General features: G+C 34.8%; 1 protein-coding gene across 21 annotated transcripts in view; it reads left to right on the top strand.

Annotated features, from left to right (window-relative positions):
- The window catches only part of PTPRD (protein tyrosine phosphatase receptor type D), a 1,298,969-nt gene that overhangs the window by 687,760 nt on the left and 588,828 nt on the right, over positions 1–22,381 (top strand). For all 21 annotated transcript variants that reach the window (XM_069776173.1, XM_069776170.1, XM_069776168.1 and 18 more), the window contains one exon: positions 13,030–13,052. The gene's annotated coding sequence lies outside the window, so the exon portion shown is untranslated. The remainder of the gene's footprint in view (positions 1–13,029; positions 13,053–22,381) is intronic.

Genomic DNA, 22,381 nt, shown 5'->3' with positions numbered 1-22,381 from the left:
TGAATTCCAGCAGGTTCCATGAGTTGAACAACAGGGGAGCCATGAATAAAGTGTGTATGAGTTTAAGAGCCTATATGCAGCCTAGAGTAAGTCTAGTAAGTCTATATGCAGCCTAGATTAAACAGATAACATGTCATCCTAAGCAAAAAAAATTACTGGTATTTTTCTCTCCATATCTAGCTTACACCAAAACCAAGCACCTTAGAAGCAGTCTCTGTCCTTAGAGATTTGTTAATTCACTCCACTCAGGAATCTTCAACTGGAGAAAAGGAGTTGACATGAGGCAGAGGAGACATGATACACAAGGAAGGACCAAAACGATATGAGACTAGATCAAAATTGCCCATGATTTAAATTGGCCATTATAGAGTAGGAGAAATAAAAATATCCAAGCTTACATTGTGTTAAAAACCAAAGTAGTGCTTCTGGAAGTGGAAATCATTTTTACTGAAGGGTGTTTTCAGAAGATTGCCTACATTTTATGTAGCCTTTTAGAAATCAAATGTCACTTCAACTCCATTGTAGGTTTCACAGATTAGAAGTCATGAGAGTTCTTGGAGGTTTGATTTCCATTTTGCTTTGAAACACTGTTACAGACACCAGATTTAAAAAAAAACTACATAGACATTTTATATTTGCTATGCTCATCATTAAGGTGTCTAACTGCATAAATAAGAGAAATAAATACACTCTGTGATGACTCCCGTGTCATGGTCCGGTGTGACACTTTATGCACAGTTACATAAAATAGCCAGCTTCAATCTGTGTCAGATAAAGCTGGAAACAGAGCTCATCTTTTATTAGGAAAAATGTATCTCTTGCTTACAAATCAGTGCTATTAAACCCTTAAACTTGGGGATTGTTAACATATCATATATTAAGATAATCCCTTTACATATAAACAATGTTATTGTAGGATTATGTTAACACAGCAAACTTGAATTATTCATTCCAAAAACCCCATCATAATTAATTTGAATAAATGCCATCAGATTTTATAAAATTCTAACTTATGGGTTGCATAAGAAAAAATTAATATCAAGAAAAATGGTGTCTAATTATTTTCTGTTTCCCTTTCTTGCATACTGAAATTTAATTCTCATTTAAAAAAAAAAAGTGGGGGGTGGGAGAAGAAAATGTATTGTGTAATGTGAATGAAATAAAGTAGCAGCTCAACTAGATCATTGTCAGTTCAAGGCATTTTGCTTATGAGAAGCTGAAGGAACATTTGAAGTTGTTGCAGCTGTGACCGTTATTTATGAATCAGCGGGCCAGCTGATTCTGAAGCATGAGGTCCAGGACCACCAGAACATGTCCCAACCTTGCCATAAGACCTTTTTTGCCTCGTTACTTTTTTTCTAGAGAAGCTTTGTGACAGTTAATACACCCTATCAATTTGGATGGACATTTTAAAGAACAGAAGAATTAATTTCAGTAATCTGGACAAATTCTAGCTGGAATAATTACAGCCTAGATAAATTACCTTTCTGGTTTTGATAAGGCAACATTGTCTTTAATTTCTTGTCTTAGATTTTAGTCCCCATATTTTAGTGTTAGTCCCAATATAACCTATCTTTTGGTTGTCCCCATTTGTCACAGTATTGACCATGTTTCCATGGGGAATAAATTGTTCCTGGTAAGCATTGTTTGCAATATGATAGTAATAATAACTAGCAGAACGTAAAATGCAATATTACTAATATGAAAACTAATATAGTGATAGCAAACTTTCTGTTGTCACTCTGTACAAAAAGAAGCAGACAAAAGTAACTGTCCTATCATTTCTGTATGACAGTGCTTATCAGTATTGTCAGTCTGATTCTTGTGAACCCTCCATCTCACCATCTACATTGTCTTTTGTCTTATACTATTGTAATGGCTCCAGGGCAGAGCCAGCCTTTTCAGTCTTTATGTTTGCAGATCACCCAGTACAATAATTTACATGTGCAGTAATTATTCTAATACCCCTTGAGAACAGGTAAGAGTTTGTATATATCAGTTGCTAAAAGGAAGTGCATTGTAAACTTTAACCGTTCTGGATAAAAAGCACTGTATATTCCAAGGTCTGTTTTCTATCCTTATTTATAGACCGGCAGAAACACTAACCAAAGAAAAGAATTTAAAAAAAGGTTGATTACTCAGCAGTCCTTCCAAAGCTGCAGCTGTGCCACATGATTTTTCCCTTAGTCTTGTGCCTTTAGTTAAGATGTATGGAATTATCTTGTAAGAGTTTCTCAGAAAAGAAAAGAAAAAAAAAGCTTACTTTTTAAATCTTAAAATACCTCATGATCAATTCTGATGCAAGATCCTCCTCAGAGGTTCGAATGTTGTACTGAACTTTCCTGAAAGCACAATGAACAGAAAGAGGTCTAAACAATAACAGCAGAAAAATTATCCCTCCCCAGAAAGTTTATAAAACCAGTTTTTCATTAGTATGCAAAATAACAGTATCCTTTCTGAAATTCAACAACTAGGTGATTAGTTTATCAAAATGCTTAAAGTATCTATTCATTTAAAAAAATAAAAAAGAAAAGGAGGGGGGGAGGAAGGAAATGATAACCAGAAGCACATCCAGACTTCACCATTATCTCCCCATCAGCAAGATTTCAGTATTACATGAAGTACGTCAATAATCTGAGACACATCATTGTCACTAAGATTTTATTAGTTACAAGATACTTTCTTAACGTTGCAACTCTTAGTCTAAAGTACTGTCATACTGCATAGATTTGTAGTGAAAACATGACCTCAGCAAATTTAATGGCAAAATTCCCACTTACTTCATTCAAAACTTCAATGCTCTAGTGCCATTTCCTGGACTTCAAGAAGCCATAAAACGTTTGTAGCCAACTAGCATGCTTTTAAGTATCCATAATCCATCTAGGCTTAGATAAAATATACTTCCTCTGAAATCCTCACCCTGCTTGCTGTGGTCAAAAATAAGAATGTGTCCACCCTGGTGTCCTGACTTTGTAAGAAAATGAGTAGCAAATCACAAATATGAAAACTATTCCCCCCCCCGCCCCCCTTTAGGATACTATCCAAATTCTTTTAAAGTGAATTAAAAACTTTTAGAGAGAGACATATTTTCTGATTTGATTATTTGATTTCTTCATTGCTCACTTGAACTTCTAAAATAATGTGTGCTCTTGTAAGCAAGAAAATCTGCATAGATGAAATGGGAAGTTTTCATGGAATAAAGTCTTCAGCCCTTCCAATTTTAGTTTACCTCTCTCAGAACACTTTTCAGGAACATCGGAATGATGAATAACAATGATAGGAACCCAAATAAATATCTAGATGTGTTCTGGCTCAGTGTTAAATTCTGACATTGCTTTGCCATACCCACTTCTACATTAATATGTGCCTAAGCATTGTAAGTCACAATTCAAACCAACAAAATGAGGTGATGTAGAACTGATAGACAACCTGAAAAGACACTTTCAAGTTCTGGAAGGTTGTCCTTCTCCAGTTGAGATATGTAAGTAGATCATCACTCATTTTAATAAATCTGGGTTTCCCTGAAAATACATGTAAAATTACAGTCCCTTTTGTTGACCAGGATCTGAGGAACTGAATAACACTCTGAGAGTCAAAGCAAAAATGTTTTCTGCTGCTTTCTAGCTCTTCTGCAAAATGTTGTGCCCATGTTTTCGTGGTATTTTTCATATAAAGGGCCAAGAAAAAAATAGCAGAATATAAATTGCTTTATGCTCAAATAAAAAATGTGGGCCTATAGTTTGCTATGAAATTTTAGATGCTTTAAGGTGAAGCGTATTCAAAAATATGCGTTGCTTAGTAAGGAAGAGATATATAGAGATCTGACATACCATACTTATTATTTATCTGTTACTTAAAATTAAGTGGGCCTTTGCAGTTATCTTTACATTTTATGTGAAATGTTTATTATTTCTTTACTTAGACATTACATTCACTTTACTTTTTGATTTATGTTTATGTAATAAGGCAATATGAAATTTTCATAAAAACCTGATAATGCACAAATTCCACCAGAAACACTTTTTAAAAAGCATATTATGTTTATATATTAAATAGAGTGAAATTACTCTTCTGCTCCTTAGTTAACCCTAATTACTACAGCCTACTTCATAAACTACAAAACTTCTGAGTTCAAGTAATTTAAAGTGATAGAGTTCAACTTCTATACTATGTATTCTATTTAAAATAAAATGTATTTCTAATTAATAAATAAAATATATAGAATTAGACTGCTAATTAAATTACAGGTAAATAAAAGTTGATATTGCTCAGGATTTATTAGACATATCATTTTTAAGGAAAGAAGCCAAAATACCAAAAGCAGTGTTGTTTCATATGTAAGATAAAAAGCAACTTCTCTTTCTGTGAACAAACTAAAAGTCACTCTCTTTAGTATCTTGCCAAAGAAAGTTAACGCAATTGTTTGCAATTGTTAATGCTTTTGTTTCAGAAGGCAACTAGGTTGTCCCATGTCTGTGTTTGGTATAATTTTTTCCTACTTATTTTTAAAATAACAATTTTTTACTCTAATGTTTAAAAACAAATTGAAAATTCCGGTGAGACTTCTATTCTTACCAAGCATCAAAGGGCCAGGTCATGCTATTGAAGGTAATGAAACTTGGCTGATGGTAAGTCTAGAAGTCTTTCTCTTTCCACAGAATGCAACTTTGTCTGTCACTTGTCCAGACAGACTGAAGAAATCCTGTTGCTTTTAGGAGTCTTGTGCCATAAGATGCCATCAATGTCTACAACATGCAACAAAGAATGTAACTCTGAGCTGTTCATCTGCTATACAGTCACTCATATATCTGAGTACTGGCTTCTCAGATGGCTCAAAGAACTTCCTATGTGAGCCTTTTGACATCTTTTAAAGATAATATCAAGTGCAAAATGATCCATTCACACATTGTACTTCAGTCACTCATAGAAGATAGGGAATCATACAGATTTTTCAGCAAAACCTTCACTCAAAATTTCAGCTGTGAGCAACATCCATCCATAGTTCCATCCAGAATTTATACATGGCTAGCAAGTGTTAAATGACAAAGTATATGTTGACGAGGACTGGGGAAAAAGAATGTGCCCATTCTTTTTTCTGTGTATATGATGCATACATATTTCAAGCTGTCTTTAGAATCCATTCATTGACAGCTTTTTGCTTTCCTGTGCAAGAGCCAGTCTTACAGTCCATACAACTAAAAAGTAATGTATGATCTTTTGCTATTTTCCATTTAATATATACATATATTTGTGACTGGGCAAGATACAAATGGACGCTTGATATAGGTCTCAGAACTTACTACAATGCATAAGGAAGATTCCAAATTTTTTTAAATTCTAGGTTTCTGTCTGTCTGTGGAATATCCTAGCTTTTCGAAATTACAGTTTCACCCTCTTTTAAGCAAGACTGCTTATTAAGCAACACCTTTGTATTAACATTTTCTTTCCACCATGAACATGCAACAGGTGATAATTACTTTCACAAATCACAGAACATTTTTCTTAGTTACATTTTTATTAAATATACTGAGCCATATGAATCCCATTAAGGGATACCAACATTATACTGTTAAAATAGTGAAGGAAATTAAGATAAAATAGTAATATTTTATTTCTCTAATGATACACAATTCAGATGTCTTTTCAGATGTGCAAACATGTTTTCAACTTACTGTCACACTATGACAGCAAGACCTTTTTTCTCTTTTTCATATTTTGCCTTCCCATTCCTTGAGATATACCAGTGCATCAGCTGTTGTTTCAGCTGTGTCCAGTACCTGGCCATATGTGCACTACATGCTTGTTTTGTGAGAAATAAACCATCATTGAAGGAAAGTTCTGCTTACTATTGTCAAGCCATATACAGTTATGTGTTCTGGTTTCAGCTGGGATAGAGTTAACTGTCTTCCTAGTAGCTGGTACAGTGCTATGTTTTGAGTTCAGTATGTGAAGAATGTTGATAACACTGATGTTTTCAGTTGTTGCTCAGTAATGTTTAGACTAGAGTCAAGGATTTTTTTTCAGCTTCTCATGCCCAGCCAGGGCACCTGACCCAAACTGGCCAACAGTGTATTCCATACCATGTGACGTCCCATCTAGTTTAGGAACTGGGAAGTGGGGGGCAGGGATTCGCCGCTCGGGGACTGGCTGGGTGTCGGTCGGCAGGTGGTGAGCAATTGCCCTGCGCATCATTTGTACATTTCAATCCTTTTATTACTACTGTTGTCATTTTATTAATGTTATCATTATGATTATTAGTTTCTTCTTTTCTGTTCTATTGAACCGTTCTTATCTCAACCCAGGAGTTTTACTTCTTTTCCTGATTTTCTCCCCCATCCCACTGGATGGGGGGGACTGAGTGAGCGGCTGCGTGGTGCTTAGTTGCTGGCTGGGATTAAACCACGACATTATGTTCTGAAATTATAATAAAATATTACACTGCAGTAACACAGGGCAAGTGCAGAGGAAATTTTTAATAGGAGGGGCAATAGCTTTTAGTAACAACCAATTCAGGCTAACTTGACCACCTGCCATTATTTATTCAAATCCTATGTAAACGTAAATAGAATATAAAAATAGGAAGTCTGATCATTAGAATAATAACTCCAGCTGATAAGCAGGATTTTTTTTTTGAGAGAGAGTCTTAAATCATATCGTATAACATCAGCATAATCTTATTCTTTTTTTTTTTAAGGAGTATCAGACTAATCTTTTCCTCTGTACCTCCTCTCTATTTTCCTGTTGCAAGCTTTTTTTAAGGCCTTTTTTAAGGCTTTTCTTCATAAATTTGTGATGGCCTGATTTTGGGTAACTGATTTTTATGTATGTAACTGACAACCTCGTATCTTCTTTATGGCAGTATGAATAACTCATAACATAATTCTGTATTATAAAAAAAAATCATATTAAATGCTTCTGGAGTTATGACAAGCAGTTTTAATTTTTTAAAAACAAAATTTTCTTAAAATGAAACTTTGTACTGGTTTTTGTAAGGATTTGATGCAAACAACATCTAAGTCTCTGGAAAGATTCCTGTTTTCTAAAAAACCTTCAGATATCTGTCTGTTCTTTATTATGGGTTCAGTTGGTGCTGAAGACAGCGAGTAGCATAAACAGTAAAGGTCTTCTAATGCTTATTTTATTTTAACACATTTATTTTAAATTATATTAAATTTCATTTAAATGCAATGTGTAGCTAGCTAGTTATATATTTGCACAGGAAAATAAATGGGTAGTTTAACTCTGTGATAAGACTGCAATTTTAAAACAGCCTATACTTACTATTTTGTCCCAGCTAAATTCCAGACATCTGTTCTGGCTATTCTAGATATTCCATGCTCAGAAGATCACACTTGCCAGAAGAAATTTATTAGTCGCTAGTTTATATCTGTGCTATCATATAAAGTCCATGATCTTCAATGATTTCTCTGCCTCCCTAATGTTTACCCTCTTGATGAATCTATATGGACCTGTAGTATTTACTTGTAGCTCCCCTTTTCTAGGTTATACAAGCTGGGTAGTATCTTCTTAGGCAGGCTGTGAGCTCTTCTGACCATCTCAATAACTCTTTTCAGTACATACCTGTATTTTATATAGCTTTAGCATCATTTTAATACAGGTGACCACAGTTATCTGCTGTAGAGAGGTAAAGGTGTGATTTTTAGAAAGCCATGGTGAATGAATGTTTATCATAACTTTTTTCTTTTCTATTCTCCTCTACTTTGCCATAGTGTGAACAAAGTAGAAGGTATCAGTTAGAATTTTATGGCTGTGAGTTTTGCTACAAATACTGACACGGAAAACAGGAGCTGCTTAGAGTACTAGGTCCTTTTTATAAAAGAAGATAAGCATCTTTCTGATTCCTGATTCCACTTTGGCATTTAAGTTCCTGAAAGTGTCTTGCTCTTTTTCACTAACTGAACTGACTGAATTTTTAAACCCAAATCTTTTCTCTCTTGCAAGTTTGTCTTGAGATTTAAAACACTGCCTTTAGAGACACAACCCATTAAATCATCATACCTTTTTCAGCAAAAAACTTGCAACTGTGTAACTAAAACTCAGATAAAATGAATAGCTTTACTAAATTTAGCAAAGGGATGTAAATAGCTGGAAAAATTAAAGTTTTAATGGCTTATCAATAGATAAACATTATACATTTCTACTGGAAGTATTCCTTTATTATTTTTTCTGTGTTTGTTTTCCTGCAGCCAAAATATACGTACATATGGTATTCCAAAAATGTCTCAGCATAGCTTCTCTGACAGCTAAAAGGTCTCTTTAAGGCTTTATACTAGTTAGAAGATAATAATCTTTTAAACAGGCAATGACCTAGATATTATAATTCATACACTGGCAGTTCTCCAGTAGATGTTATTTATATCTGATATTTTAAGTATTAAAACAGCAGATTGATACGACCAAAACCATTGGGATTCTAGCTCAGGGTTTTTTAGTCACTGGTTATAAAAGTCTCCCTTATTATAAAAATGTCAGACTACACATGAAACCTTTTTAGTTAGACAAATGTAGCCAAATGTTAACCAAACTGAACTTTTCCAGTAATTCTTACAGTTGAATAGAAAACACACACACACAAAAAAAAAAAAAAAACAAACAAAGGAAAAACAACCAGGAATTATTAATTTTAAATATATTAACTATATCATGATTGTTCATTCCTTATGTTAATGTTCCCAGCAATTTTGCCTTATTTTCAACCTTATTTATTTACGATAATGGTGTTGACATGTGTATTTGTAAACAGGAGTTAAAAATAAGATAGAAAATTTAAAGCTTTTTTTTTTTCAAGGTGAAGTTTAAAAAGAAAGAGAAACTATTTTATCCTAAACAGGCATTATTTTCTTCAGAATCCCTAACAGCAAGAAATATTATTGCTGCCTGAACAGCCACCCAAGCTCAGAAAATATCCATGCTAGTCCCATAGAGTCAGTAAGGCTAGAAAAGACAACTGGTATTGTGACCAAGAACAGGTTTTCTGTAGAGAAAAGATGTATAAATTATAGACTGAAACAAGCATGACTATCAGCCACTTGAATGAAATAATATAGTTCAGCTGGTGTACTACCATAAATATGAAGCTGACATTATAGTAATATCTGTTGCGTGGTATTTCTTCTCTCCATTAGGAGCTGTGATTGAAAGGGCCCATTGCAGAAAAGACCACCTAAAATCATGCAACATATAGCATACAACATGCAACACAGCACACACACCACTTATTTTTCTAGCACTATATTCTAAAATCTCCCAATGTATTCCACATCTTGTAATCCATTACCTCTTTAATAAGTCCCATCTGGATCAAAATACCACAATATAAAACTTGATTTAAACTAACTGCATTATCACATTTATTTTTCTCTATGGACGGAGAAGATGAGTTGGGTAATAAAAAAATGTCTTGATTGTTTAACTCATCAAAAAAATCAGAATAAAATCTTAAAATCTGCAATCCAATCTATTCCTGACTCACCAAAATATATGTCTGAATATATATGAAAAAGACAGGAAAAAAAATGAAAAAGATATTTAGGAATGAAAGAGTTGCACCAGCTGAGAAGAAATTGGAACAAAAGGTAACTGCATTTACTTGTAGGGCTTAGTTGTCATTACATGAGGAGAAATAATGGTGGAGTAATTATCCTAGTGAATTTATTTCTTGTGTAGAAAGAATATGGCTAAACACATTCACTTAGTGAAGTTCCACTGGAATTGTGATAATTGAGGGTCACAAGAACATATATACTATAAAGGCATAAAGTCAGAAAAGCAGAGACTGTAGATCTGGAGTCAAATATGAGTACAAGATGATGGTGCAGAACTAGTAGCCCAAAGGTTTTTATTGCTGCTTAGCTAGTCACAGGATTTACATTGTTTCATTACTCCAAACTCCATTAACCAGAGCAGATTGCTAGTTCTGTGATCCAAGTATTGAACTGAAGGTATGCAGCATGTATGATAAGGTCATCCAAGGCCTCATTATCTAGAAAACTTAAAGCCCAATATAATTTCAACCTTTAAAAAAAAAAAAAAATCATTTCCAGAATCATAATCTGATCCTGTAGGCAATGAAGCTTTGATAGTCAATATTCCAGTAACAGAGCAAGTACAGTATTCAAATTGTGCCTGGAAAGGCTTGGAAAGACAAGTTTTCTTCTGAAGTTATTTCATTAACTTGATAACCAGAACAAAAGATCTGTGAATAGCTAGAATGGTAGAACATTGGAGGAGAGAGAGCCACTATATGTTAGAGAAATTCAATGAATCAAACATTCACTTGAAATTAAGCCTTACTTCAGTGCTTTTCTGTCCATGGTTTTCTGGATGATCTGAGTAAGCACGAAGTAGGGTTCTACAGAAAAAAAAGGTGTCAGGTCTGTCTGCATCAAGCTAAGTCAGGATTAAAATATGTATTAGAGAGAGAAGGGAAAGAAGAAAGAACAGTGACTTGTTGAGAAGAGTTTCTTTCACTAGTGGTAGTTTGATATGTTTACATAACAGGAGAAACTTTTGAATGTGGCACTTGACTCTATTTATTTCAGTGACTGTAATTCTTGCTGTGTAACGATACACAGATAATGATCCTGCCCTCCTATAACATCTAGTATGACATCTGTTAATTTTCACTGCCAAGAGCAGTTCACCTGTAACTTCTTCATTATAGGTCACCCTACCAGGGGGTGTAGTATTGGCTTCAGTTTGGGGTTTTTTAGTTTCTTTTTCTCTTTATCAGCAATGTTTTTGGAACCCTGTCATTCTTCTGTTACACAGGGATTAGTGGGATCAGGACACAGGAGGCTATCAAACAAAATGATCTCTTTCCTTCTTTGGTGGAAGGAATCAATTTCTAGTAAATTGTTTCTGTCATATTATGATCCAGACTCCTCACTGAACGATAATCTGCACAATGTGCCTGCTATGTTCTATCAAATTAATTTTGCAATACTGACTCCCACTGGCTATGGATATAAAGTTGAAAAAACGCCCATAAACTGACACATTCTAAAGTCCAAAGTAACAAAAAAAAAATCTTACCAGCCATAAAAAGAAAAAAACTTTGAAGACTGTAATTAGAATTTGAAACAGAACTGGAGGAGCACAGCAAAAAAAATTATTCTGAAATCAGTAAAGTCTTTTTCAGGATTTTACATCATTTGTTTGCCCTGCTATTCAAACACCAAGCATACATTCTCAGGCCCATGAGAAATGAATGTTTTTCAAACTATGAGATGTATTTCTAGAAAAGTTAAGTAAATGCATAAAGATCCTAAATACTCAGTAAAATATTCTAGAGAGCTAATACTAGGGGGGGAGACAAGATATTGAGTCTAAACAACATTTTGAATAAAAGAGGCAAGATTAAGTTTTGAAGGTGATGAGGTTAGTTCAGGTTTCATAAAAAATATTAAATTCTAATTCCACAAACTTGCTCCTTTTCTTAAGCTTTTGAGATTTTTTCTGACATTTTTGCACCTCTATTTAGATTGAGTGAGCAAGAGGATACAAAAGAAGGGTTCTTTTTTTAATTGGTCTCCTGCAGAGGTGTTAATAGGAAAGAAGACAATCTTCATCTGGGTTGTTTCAACGTACATATGAAGTGGCTTTCTGCAGGAGCCTGAACCTTCTGAAGACTATTTCTGCAGGACACTTCTTACAGAAAGTAAAATTATGATCATCTGTTGCAGATTACAGTCCAAAATATAGATTTGAAGAAGTTGTCAAGTATAAGCTGTTGATTGATGAGAAAATTAAAAAAAAATAAAAATAACAGTAAATCAGATTACTTTTTTTTTTCCCCCTGTGTAGAGATTTTATCTGGTCATTTACTAACAGCTGCAGCCTTCTATCAGGCAATTCTTTTTTTATTATATTCTAAATCCCTCTTAAAACATGTCAAATCAAGTGTTTCTGCTGCTTAAGTTTTATTGTCTGAAAACAAACATTATAAAAAGAGTTAAATCAACTCTTAATATTTAGAAAAGTATAACATCCCAGAGGAATGTAGTTTGGTGGACAAACTACTTTAGAAGGTTTTAAAGATGCAGTTGCATGTGGATATTCTGGTATTGGTAGTGTCTGAGATCATCAAAAAGGGGAGAAGGGTTTAAATCCTACTTTCCATTCACTTTTTTTGGTCTGTCCAGAACTTGCCTTACAAGTTTTTCTCATTCCTCTTCCAAGGAAGTAGCTAAAGATGAGAAAATAAGTTCCTTACGGAAAAAGTCATGACTGTGGTTTGTATGCTACATAGCTCAGGAAATTTACAAGGGTTAAACAAATCTAAATTGTTTTGGAAATCTCTTGAAATTGTTTGTGGTTTGTAGTAAATACATTTCACCTTTATGCATATTTTATTAAAAATTATCTTTTATAATTTCTCTTTTCTTACCTTTGCTCCTTACTGTCCCAAACTTCTGACAGTGCTTGCAAAGTGTAACAGCAACAACAGGGTACAAAATAATACCAGAACTCATAGCAACTCAGAACTGGAGATCAGGATGACTGACAAAAAGACTGTGAAGGAAACTTAGAGAACTACATACAAAGGAAACTTCGAGAACTATAGATTGACTGGAAAAAAGTTGATTAGTTTTATTGTATAGTTGTTTTAAAGACAAGGATAAAACTTCAGGCAACTAACTTTTTAGAAGTATGTTTTAACTGCAATTTTCATGTTGTTTTTTTTTTATTTCTTTGTTCATCTGCAAATTGGATCACAGATTCTCTTAGCTCTTATTCCCACCTACGGGAATACTTTATGTAGTAAGGTGTCATGAAAAATGTTTTGATAAATTGCAAAGACTTCTTACAGCTGGAGACTACATGTAGAAAAATTTAAGTATTTATTTACTTTCTGTTTATAAAAGGGCAATGTTGTAGTTGATGTAATTTGTCTTCTTATCAAAGTTGTTGACTTGTTTTCTGTGAAATATTTGCTAAGCAAAGTCAAATGTCTTCCTCTCTGCCTCCTTCTCTGAAAATCCTTTTCTTTCTCTCTTTTTCTAACAGGAGCTGGAATTCACAAAGTTGAGGTAGGAAGCTCATTTCACTGCTGAATAATTCAACTAGTTTACTCAAAGCCAAGAGTATTAAAACTTGATAATGTGATTCTCCTTATGATTTGTGTCTAGCAGTTATTCACTATGGTAGTTTACAGTGAAGGTTTACAGTCAGAACAAAATCTTTCTTCCACAATACAGAGAACTACTGTGGATTCTTCTTGTCAGAGGTGTGTTGGATAAAAGTTCATGTAAAATAATCAGCTATGTTTCTAAGCTTGCAAATAATTCTGAAGCATAATGCCGTATTCCAAGGCTTATCTTTCCATTACTGCTGAAGTTTTCCTGTAATTTATATTCAAATCTGATCTGGGCCCCATGAAAACAATAAGTTTTTAGGGAGTTGTAACCTCACTGGGCAGTGGAACACACTCTTTTGTCTTTCCAGAACTTTATAATTTTCTTTAAGCCAAAGTAGAGGGAAGAAGGTACTTCTGACTAATAATAGTTCTGAAACTGCTTTATCTACACAGATTTGTAATAAAGTTGAGTTTATCAAGGCACACAAATAAAAATGTACATGTTGTGTTGTATTTATATCTCATTTTCAGAATTGGAAACACCCATTGATTGCCATATTTTAGTAATAAGAAGCTCAGTTCTTGCAGGGAAATTGTCTAAAGAAAAAAAGAATAGCTTTTTTAATATATCCTTTCAAAAGTAAATTTTTAACTTCAGTATTTTGGCAATAATTTGCAGTTCTGTATTTGACTACAGTAAATCTTACTTTATCAATAACTCAAAAGGTAAAAAATATTAATAGTATTTAACTTTAGTTGTGGAGCTTGAATCTTCAGGCTATGTATATGTCTTTGTAGAAAAAATGTAATCTATATTACCTACTGTAATATGGCAAATGTTTAGGACAGACTAAGTATACTGAAAAAAACTTCATTTTAGATGTAAACACCAGACAGAAGTTAGCCAGGGACACTTAGATATGCTATAATTTCACATCCCTGTGGACTAAAGATTATTTTTTCATTATTCTGTAAAATTTTTGTAGTCAGTGTAATTTTAGTCTTATTTCTACCCTCAACTCCCAGTTCTTACTTTTTTCTTGTTGGAATATGAGCCATGCATACTTTACAATTTTACTATTTCATAGCCCAGGGATTTCTTTGTGCACTACTGTAATTTCTTTCTTGAAAAACACAATATATACTGTCGCTTTTCTTGACATCAACAGGTACAATTCCCTCTGGCATGGGAGTGATCCCCTAAAACACTCTCTGCATCTGTTTTAATAGAGCTGTATGCTTAACAGTATTTAGTACATAGAGAGAACCTACCATATTTTTTTAGAGCATAGTCTGTTATCCAGGAAATTAATTCCATATTATCTAGTAAACATGAATTCTTCATTTCATTCAAATGGTCCTAAACAAAGGTAATGTTAAATCAAAGGCGATATCTTTACAAGGAACTACTAAACAATGAAATCCTTGTAATAGTGTTTATCTCTGGAAAGGAAAAAGAAAAAAATTATTTTTAATAGCACTTCCACCCAGACTCTGTCCATACAAGGGTAACCGTGCATAGATGCTTACAAGCCTTTCTGCTCACAGTTCATTAGAGTGGTGTGTCATGACAAGTAAACCTCCCAGAGGTCCTTTTAGGAAGCTTCCACCTTATTGATAGACTTTGGCATTAGATCTCGTAGTTCCTTTGCTCCAGCAGCTGAAAAGAGGCTTTAGGGCCTATACTGAGCGGTTATGTGAAGAGCAACTAGAAGGAAAACATAAATTAAATAAATTCATGTCTGGAAATTAAACAAGTCATAAGAAATAGAAAGAAAAGGGCAAATTAAATGTCTGTAGTACCTCATATCTGAAAAACTCCCATTCTGGTTAAGAATCACTGTTGTTCCCTTTCTTACTGGAAATTTGAAGAATAGGAAGCAAGCAGCAGTGCAGAGAGCAGGATTAACCAGAGGCAAGACTTCTGCTCTGGGATGCAGGGTTGTGGTGGTGATTCAACATTGGTCAGATACCAACTGGTTAGATCCAGTTTGGGTTTCCTTTCATTTTCCTGTCACAAGATCAGTGGAAATGAAACTACTGACAATAGAATGTGTTTAATGCTTTGTGATTTAAATGCAGGACTAATGGGAATTAAAGAAAATTAAGTTCAGGTTGGTCATAAGGCCAGTAATCAACCTTGAGAAAAAAAAAGACTTTACCACTGGGCAGAGACCTTCAGGTCCGGCAAACCAAATCTCCCTCCCATTTGCACAGCACAGTCCAAATTGGGTCAAGGGATTTTAATATTGTCTGACTGTAGGCAATATGTGGGAGCACTATATAAATATGTTGGACACAATTTATGCCTCTTCATAGATATATATATGCACCCTAACAAAATTCTTTGTGTGTCACTGTTTATCTGCATATTGATGTCCTCTCTCCCATATACCAGTATCAGATGACCACATCAGAGATCTGCACATGTAACATTGGAAATTCTAGCACAAACCAACCTCCATCTTAGTCTAGGTATTCCAGGATAAGGAACTGTTTCCTCCAGATGTTCCAAGATAAGTAAATGTTGTCCCTAGTTATTATGAACAACAGCTCCTTAGGTTTCTGATACAAGTAAGGGATTTATTTGTTATTTAATACCTTCAGGACAGGACAGGGTTAAGTCATACACTACATTATGAAAATTAATGTTCCCATGTCTTATAGGATCAGGACCTGTGTTTGGGATAGAAATTAATCATTTAGAGCTGATGAAATATCAGCATATGAATTATGTAAATAATTATATATATGTATTTATTTTTATCTCATAAATTCCTTACTCTTAACCTTTTAAACATAATAAAAATCATTAACTGATTCAATAGCCATTTTTTTTCCTTAATCCTGCAGGTATCTTTGATGTTATCATTCTAAAAAATACATTTACAGACAGTCTGGGCAAGTGTGTGACTGAAAAAGGTCAAAGCAAAATACCAGCCTACTTAACAAATATATTTTTGCACTCTGTCACAAAAATCCTTTTGGTTGCATAGCAACTGTCTTTTTAATTACTACTTGCAATCTAGATTTAAATAATTTAATTAGTATTTTTCTTCATTAAATTGTTTCACCCAATAAATTTAATGAATTCAATTCATTGCTTGTTTTTAAATGGTCCTATTTACTTCCCTTCTTTGCCCTTCCAGCATCTTTGGCTATGCAATAGAGACTAAAAATCTCATTAATTTCATATTAAAAACCACAGTCAAGAGGACTAATCCTCATCCAATAAGCAAAGATACATCATTTTAGGTAGTGTTTGTAGCTGAAGTCACTGGAGTTCAGGTAAGCACTGGTGAAGCCAGTGGAACTTCATAAAACTTCCACATTACAACTACAGAAGACTAGAACTAAAACTAAGGGTTTTTGCGGCAAAATTCAGAGTGATGTGGCATGTTTAGAGTGGTCTAATTTTAGAGGTAGTGTTTCCTACTATGTTTCCTACTATTTAATCTTAGGTAACCAGAATTATAGTCCTTTATGAAAAATCTTCAGCTATTGCTTTGTATTAAGCTGCTGCTGAGAAGCTGAAGCCTAACGAGAACCAAGTAATTCAAAAACAATTAAGTGAGAGGGGAGGAGATGGTATCTAAACAGCTGCAGAACCGCAGCCACATTTATCATAAAGAGCTATAGCTGTTTCACAGTGCAGGTCAAAGCTGCCAACTGATTTAAGGAGATATCAGTACTAGTAGGCAAGGTTTACGTACTAAGCTGGTGAAAGTACAAGGTGGTAGACAGCGAACTCAACCTATGTCTTCTGGATATGAGGGAAGGAGGTAACGGAAGCATTCCCTCTTAAATAGTTTGGCATCTGTATTGGCAGACAGCAAGAGCACCTATATAATATCTGTTGGAAACTCTATGTCTGTCTTCCTTCTGAAATAACTTCTGTTAAAAACTTTAATTTTTAAAGACCTTAAAAATTTTATAAGACTTTATATTTTCAGTACCCATTTATGATTTGAAAAACAATGGTTTTCTCTGATTTTCCCCAAATTAAGCTTGAATAGAAATTCAAGTCTGTATATGATAGATATAAATATCTGAGTATCTGAAACAGAAAAACATATACGTGGTTTATAAAAGTGTTCCGATATATTTAGCATTTAAAGTATTATTTACTGAAACCTAAAAATATATTTTGTGATGGTTAGGTTCGAAAACTATTCCCATGTCCAAAAATAAATAGTTGTTCTTCAATGAATTTTGAGAGGCTGAATTTGTACTGTAGTGTTTTCTGCCACTATATGAGGTATTAATCTAACATACTCCTAATTAATCTTATGTGTAAAATCTTTACAATATTCATGTCTTCCCCTTCACCCATACAGTCTTAACCATGCACTTCCTGCTTTCCCAACTACACTGAATTTTCCTGGCAGTTTTGAGAATATCAAGCATTATTTTAAGACATTTTGCAGGTGGTTTGTTAAAACAAAACCACCAAACAAGAAAACCTTAACCTTGTGGGTAAAAACTTTCATACATCACCTAAAAAACCCCAAACTCCTTCATTCATTATCTCTCTCATTATAACGTGTTTGTCTAAATAGAATTAATAGAGTACCTACCACAGGTTTTCTGCACTGATTGCACATGAATTTGTAGATGTTAATATTCAAGGACATTAAAACAAAAATAAAAGAAATTAGATCCTTTCAAATAAGTGATACTTTAATGTTTGGTCCCATAAAATAAAATAAACATTGTAAAAAATTAAGCCTATAAACATCAGGAAGATGGATAAGTTGACACACCATTCTGCATATCTCTGTTTAATAATATTATATTTCATTTCCCATGCTAAGAAAACAGCCATTACCCAAAGCAGCCATTCGTAAACAGCCATTGTGAACAGATTGCATCCTTGTTGGTGGTATGATAATTGAAATAAGTTTACCAGTCTTTTATGAGGAAATACCAGATGTATAAAATACCTATTAATCAACTCACTCGCTTTTACAAACATCAGTTTCAATACCAATGGCTAGCAAAGAATAAATGGAGTAAGAGGAAAAAGAGAATTAGCGAAATAACTCAGCAGCGTGTTGTATCACTTGCAGTGAGGGAGGTAAAAGAGGAAGCGGTCCAGGGTAAAAGGATCCTATCTTTTGGCTATGCTTATGGCCATTGGTTTCACTGTTTATACCTGCCTGCTTCTGGATCTCTGTAATGCCTCTCTTATAAGCCTGCTTAAAAGCAACTTTGTGAACTGCAACAGAAGAGTCAGCTGCCCATCAGGCTCTCATAGATGTATTTGTTTCTTTTCTACTAAACACATTTTTCAACTACTAGTTCTGTGTTTATGCAATAGGCTACAAAGGCATTACCTGTCCTACAGCATGCTGAGCTAATGTAACTATTTTTTCTCCTTCTTGTACACATGTAGATTTTTTCTATTATTGGGGGGTGGGGTGGTGGTGTTTGTGTTTATTTTTTTATTTATTATTATATGCTTTAGGAACTAGGACTTTGGTACTATCACAGAAACGTGGAAGAACCAATGACAAGGATGGAACAATGGTGAATTCCAGGTTCATCCCTGGATTTATCTGCATTACTTCTGTTTAACTTTGGGTTTTATTCAGATGAGAGATAAAAATCTCATGGGAAGTTTTCCTGTTGTGATTGCAACAGACTCATGTCTTCTGAATCACACATTGTTTCTATCTACAAACATTTCTGTCTGTGCAGAAACTGTATTTAGATAGTGACAGAAGTCATACAACAAGAGTGGATGCATCAACTGCAGTTGCTTAGATAATGGTGGCAGCTGCAAGAGCTGTAAGATACCTCACTACTTTTAGGATCTGCAGGAAATATGCACTGCATTAACCTTTGATCAGAAACTACACTTACAACCCCTTTGAATTGCTTGAACCACTAAAAGCAGTTTGGAATAGGCATTTCAATGGAGTGACCAAATTACCTTTCTGAATCTAGTAGGCCAATTATGTCTTTAACCCAGTGGTGCAGGCCAACAGGACTGTTTAGCAAAGAGAGGCAGCTGATACTGAAGACTCTGTAGGCACTGAAGGGGGACTGACTTCAGACCACCTCTAGTCTGTTCTTGCGTTAGGTGCATTCTTAGAGCACATTCTCTGATTATTTCTAGTGAAAGGACTCTAATTCTACCACTCTGCTGAGTCCAACATGCAAAAGCATCACTATGAGATATCGAACAAAGGTAACAAAGGTAGTTGAGAACTTACTTTTACTCATTACTTTCATTAGAAGCCAATGGATTAATAACATAATTGCAGGCATGCAAGGATGTGAAAACATCAGTTTACATTTCAATTATTACTGCTACTTAGAAAAATATTTTGTTTATGTCACAGGAAACTTTGAAAAGAGAACACAGTTAGTTCACAGTGAGTTCGATTATGAATTGACATCAATCTATGGCTGAATTTGAATGTTTATTTTCATGATACTATGCGTGCAAAAGGCAAACTATCAACAGAGTGACTGATACCTTTGATTCAGTGATGAAAGAGAGGGCACATTTCAATGAAATACCTTTCTGGCAGGTGAATGCTAGGGAGGAAATATATATCCACATTTAGCTAACTAATTAACCAATTAAGGCACTGGGATTGGCCAAGTATGGGGAAGGTCAAGGGAGTAATTTTTGATTAACTTGTTCAGGGGCAATAAAGACTGGGTCTGTAGGCTCCTGGCATTAAAATCAATAGTGATCTTTTATGAAGGAACAGCTCATCCAGTCAGAAATTACATGGAAAGCTGGTAGCCTATCTTTAAGCCATATCCAGGAAGCTGTTTTTTTCCTCAGTCACTATACCTGGGTCAAACCAAGAGTTGTTACAGAGAAAAAAGCTCTGGATCCCAAATAGTCAGGTTAGACAGTTAGTTGGAGGAAGCAGTGATTCAAGAGACAAGACAGATGACATAGACTGTATTAAATTCAATGCAAAATAAAAATCTACGTTTTCTCAAAATTCTGATCTATGTCTAGTCTCTAGGTTGACACCTATTTAGTCACAACATTAAGATCTCTCAAGGCCCACTGGCAAATGCCTTTTGCATTCAATAAAAGAGAAGAGAAAGTCTCCACCTCTTTTGAATGATAACAGAGCTGCACACCCTTCTTTATATTCAGTTTTGGGCCCCTCACTACAGGAAAGACATTGAGCTGCTGGAGCATGTTCAGAGGAGGGCAACCAAGTTGCTGAGGGGCCTGGAGCACAAGTCTTATGAGGAGCAGCTGAGGGAACTGGGGCTGTTTAGTCTAGAAAAGAGGAGGCTGAGGGGAGACCTCGTTGCTCTCTACAACTACCTGAAAGGGGGTTGTAGTGAGGTGGGTGTTGGTCTCTTCTGTCAGGTGGCTGGAGATAGGACAAGAGGAAATGGCCTCAAGTTGAGGCAAGGGAGATTTAGGTTAGATATTAGGAAACATTTTTTTACTGAGAGGGTTGTCAAACATTGGAATGGGCTGCCCAGGGAAGTGGTTGAGTCACCATCCTTGGAGGTATTCAAAAAGCGAGTAGATGGGGTACTTCAGGACATGGTTTAGTGGGCATGGATGATGGTTGGACTCGGGTCTTTTCCAACCTAAATGATTCTATGATTCTATAATTCTATTCTTTGATCTCCATGATATATGAGCAACATTCACATGTCTAACAGATGTTGAGTATCCAGCTGACATTTTCAATAATTTAGTGATGATTATGACAAAAGACTTACACTATAAACCCAGACAGTTTATTAGTGAATTGTGAATCTTTTAAAGAACAAGCCTTGCTAAAATGCCTAGTTTTCACTAGAAATTAAGAAATACAATCCTCTTTAATGTAGCTGCCAATGAAGAAATTTTTCCAGAGCTTTTCTATCCAGTAACACTGATAGACTTCACAAAAAAAACCAATAATTTCAGAAAAGCATTGTGGCAGCTGGCATGTGTAAGTGTTGCTGAAATCAACAGGAAAAAATGATTAAATGTAGAAAATGTAGCCTTTACTTATAAAAGGAAAGCCTTCCTTGTAATTGCTTTTTTATTTCTGCTGAGTCACACCACATGCTTGCAACTTGCTGTTCTTTAAAGCACCAGTATCCCCTTTTATCACATAAAATTAGGGATACAGAAGATAAATTGTTTTTTTAATTCTTGGGTTTGATACATGGAAGACAACTGTTCAAATGAAAAAAAAAATTACTGTGATGTAATATTTCAAAGATTGTAATATTTGCCTTATTAATTTTCCTGTCTCCCCCCAGAAATGTAAAGAACTCAGGAAATACCTTAATTGCTCTTTCTGATAGAAATTTGTTAAACTGTTGACTTTGTTATTTCTGTAAGGTGTGAATCAGAAGTCTCAACATACCCTTTATCTATTCTGCTTTACTAGAATATGCATAAAACTCTGCTACTTTTGAGGTCCCGGTACTTAAGATTTAACGTCTACTGGTGTATTCTAGCAGTGAGTAGTTTTTATAAATGCATAAAAAATAAATCAGCTCGATGTTTAATTTAAACTTTTAAACATAAAAATAAAAGGAAATTGTAATCAATTTTATGTGATTCATGTAAATATTACAAGTTATATATGTATTATGACATAACAATATGACATACCTGTTATGGATGCATGCATAACCAAATCCAACAGGTGTTAAAACTCAGATTTATTCTTCACTAAAAAGTTAGTTAGAAGTCCGGTAACATTTTATAAAACCACAGGCTCCATGACGTAAAGAGAACTAATACTACACAGGTGACTCAAGAATTCCCATGATTTAAAAATGATGGCTCCCAAATGCACGTATCACTCACCTAAAAGCTGAGGGCTCTCCCCTTGAGGAGTTACCTCGGGCAGTGCCCCAACCCAAGGGGGAGTCCTTGACTGCAGACCTGCTGCTCTGAGGAGGACTGATTCCAACGTGTCCTCCGGCGGGACCACGATTATACCCCTGTCGAATCTGACCTGTGGTCAGTTAATCCCTATTGGCCAAGAAGGTTACCTCAGTGTACCCGGCATGTCCAATTGGCCAGTTCAAATTTCAACCTGTGGCCTCTAGGGTTTAGGGTGTTTTTTTTTCCTTCCCCTTCTCCCTGCCTGGAGAAGTTTCATTTCCTGCTGGCAGGTTGGGGCGGGGCGTGGGGGTGGGGAGTGTACTGCCACAATACATACAGTTGTTTGTAGAGCTAGAGCATTACATAACTTCGAAACATTGTGGTACTTCATATAAATTTTCTTTGGCATGCCATTTTTGCAGTTTATGGCAAGAAAACCAGGGGATGGGGCTGCCAAA

Source organism: Haliaeetus albicilla, chromosome Z (genome assembly GCF_947461875.1).
Source record: "Haliaeetus albicilla chromosome Z, bHalAlb1.1, whole genome shotgun sequence".
NCBI classification, from domain to species: Eukaryota; Metazoa; Chordata; class Aves; order Accipitriformes; family Accipitridae; genus Haliaeetus; species Haliaeetus albicilla.
Note: the sequence above shows the minus strand (reverse complement) of the source record. Positions and strands in the feature narration are given on the sequence as shown.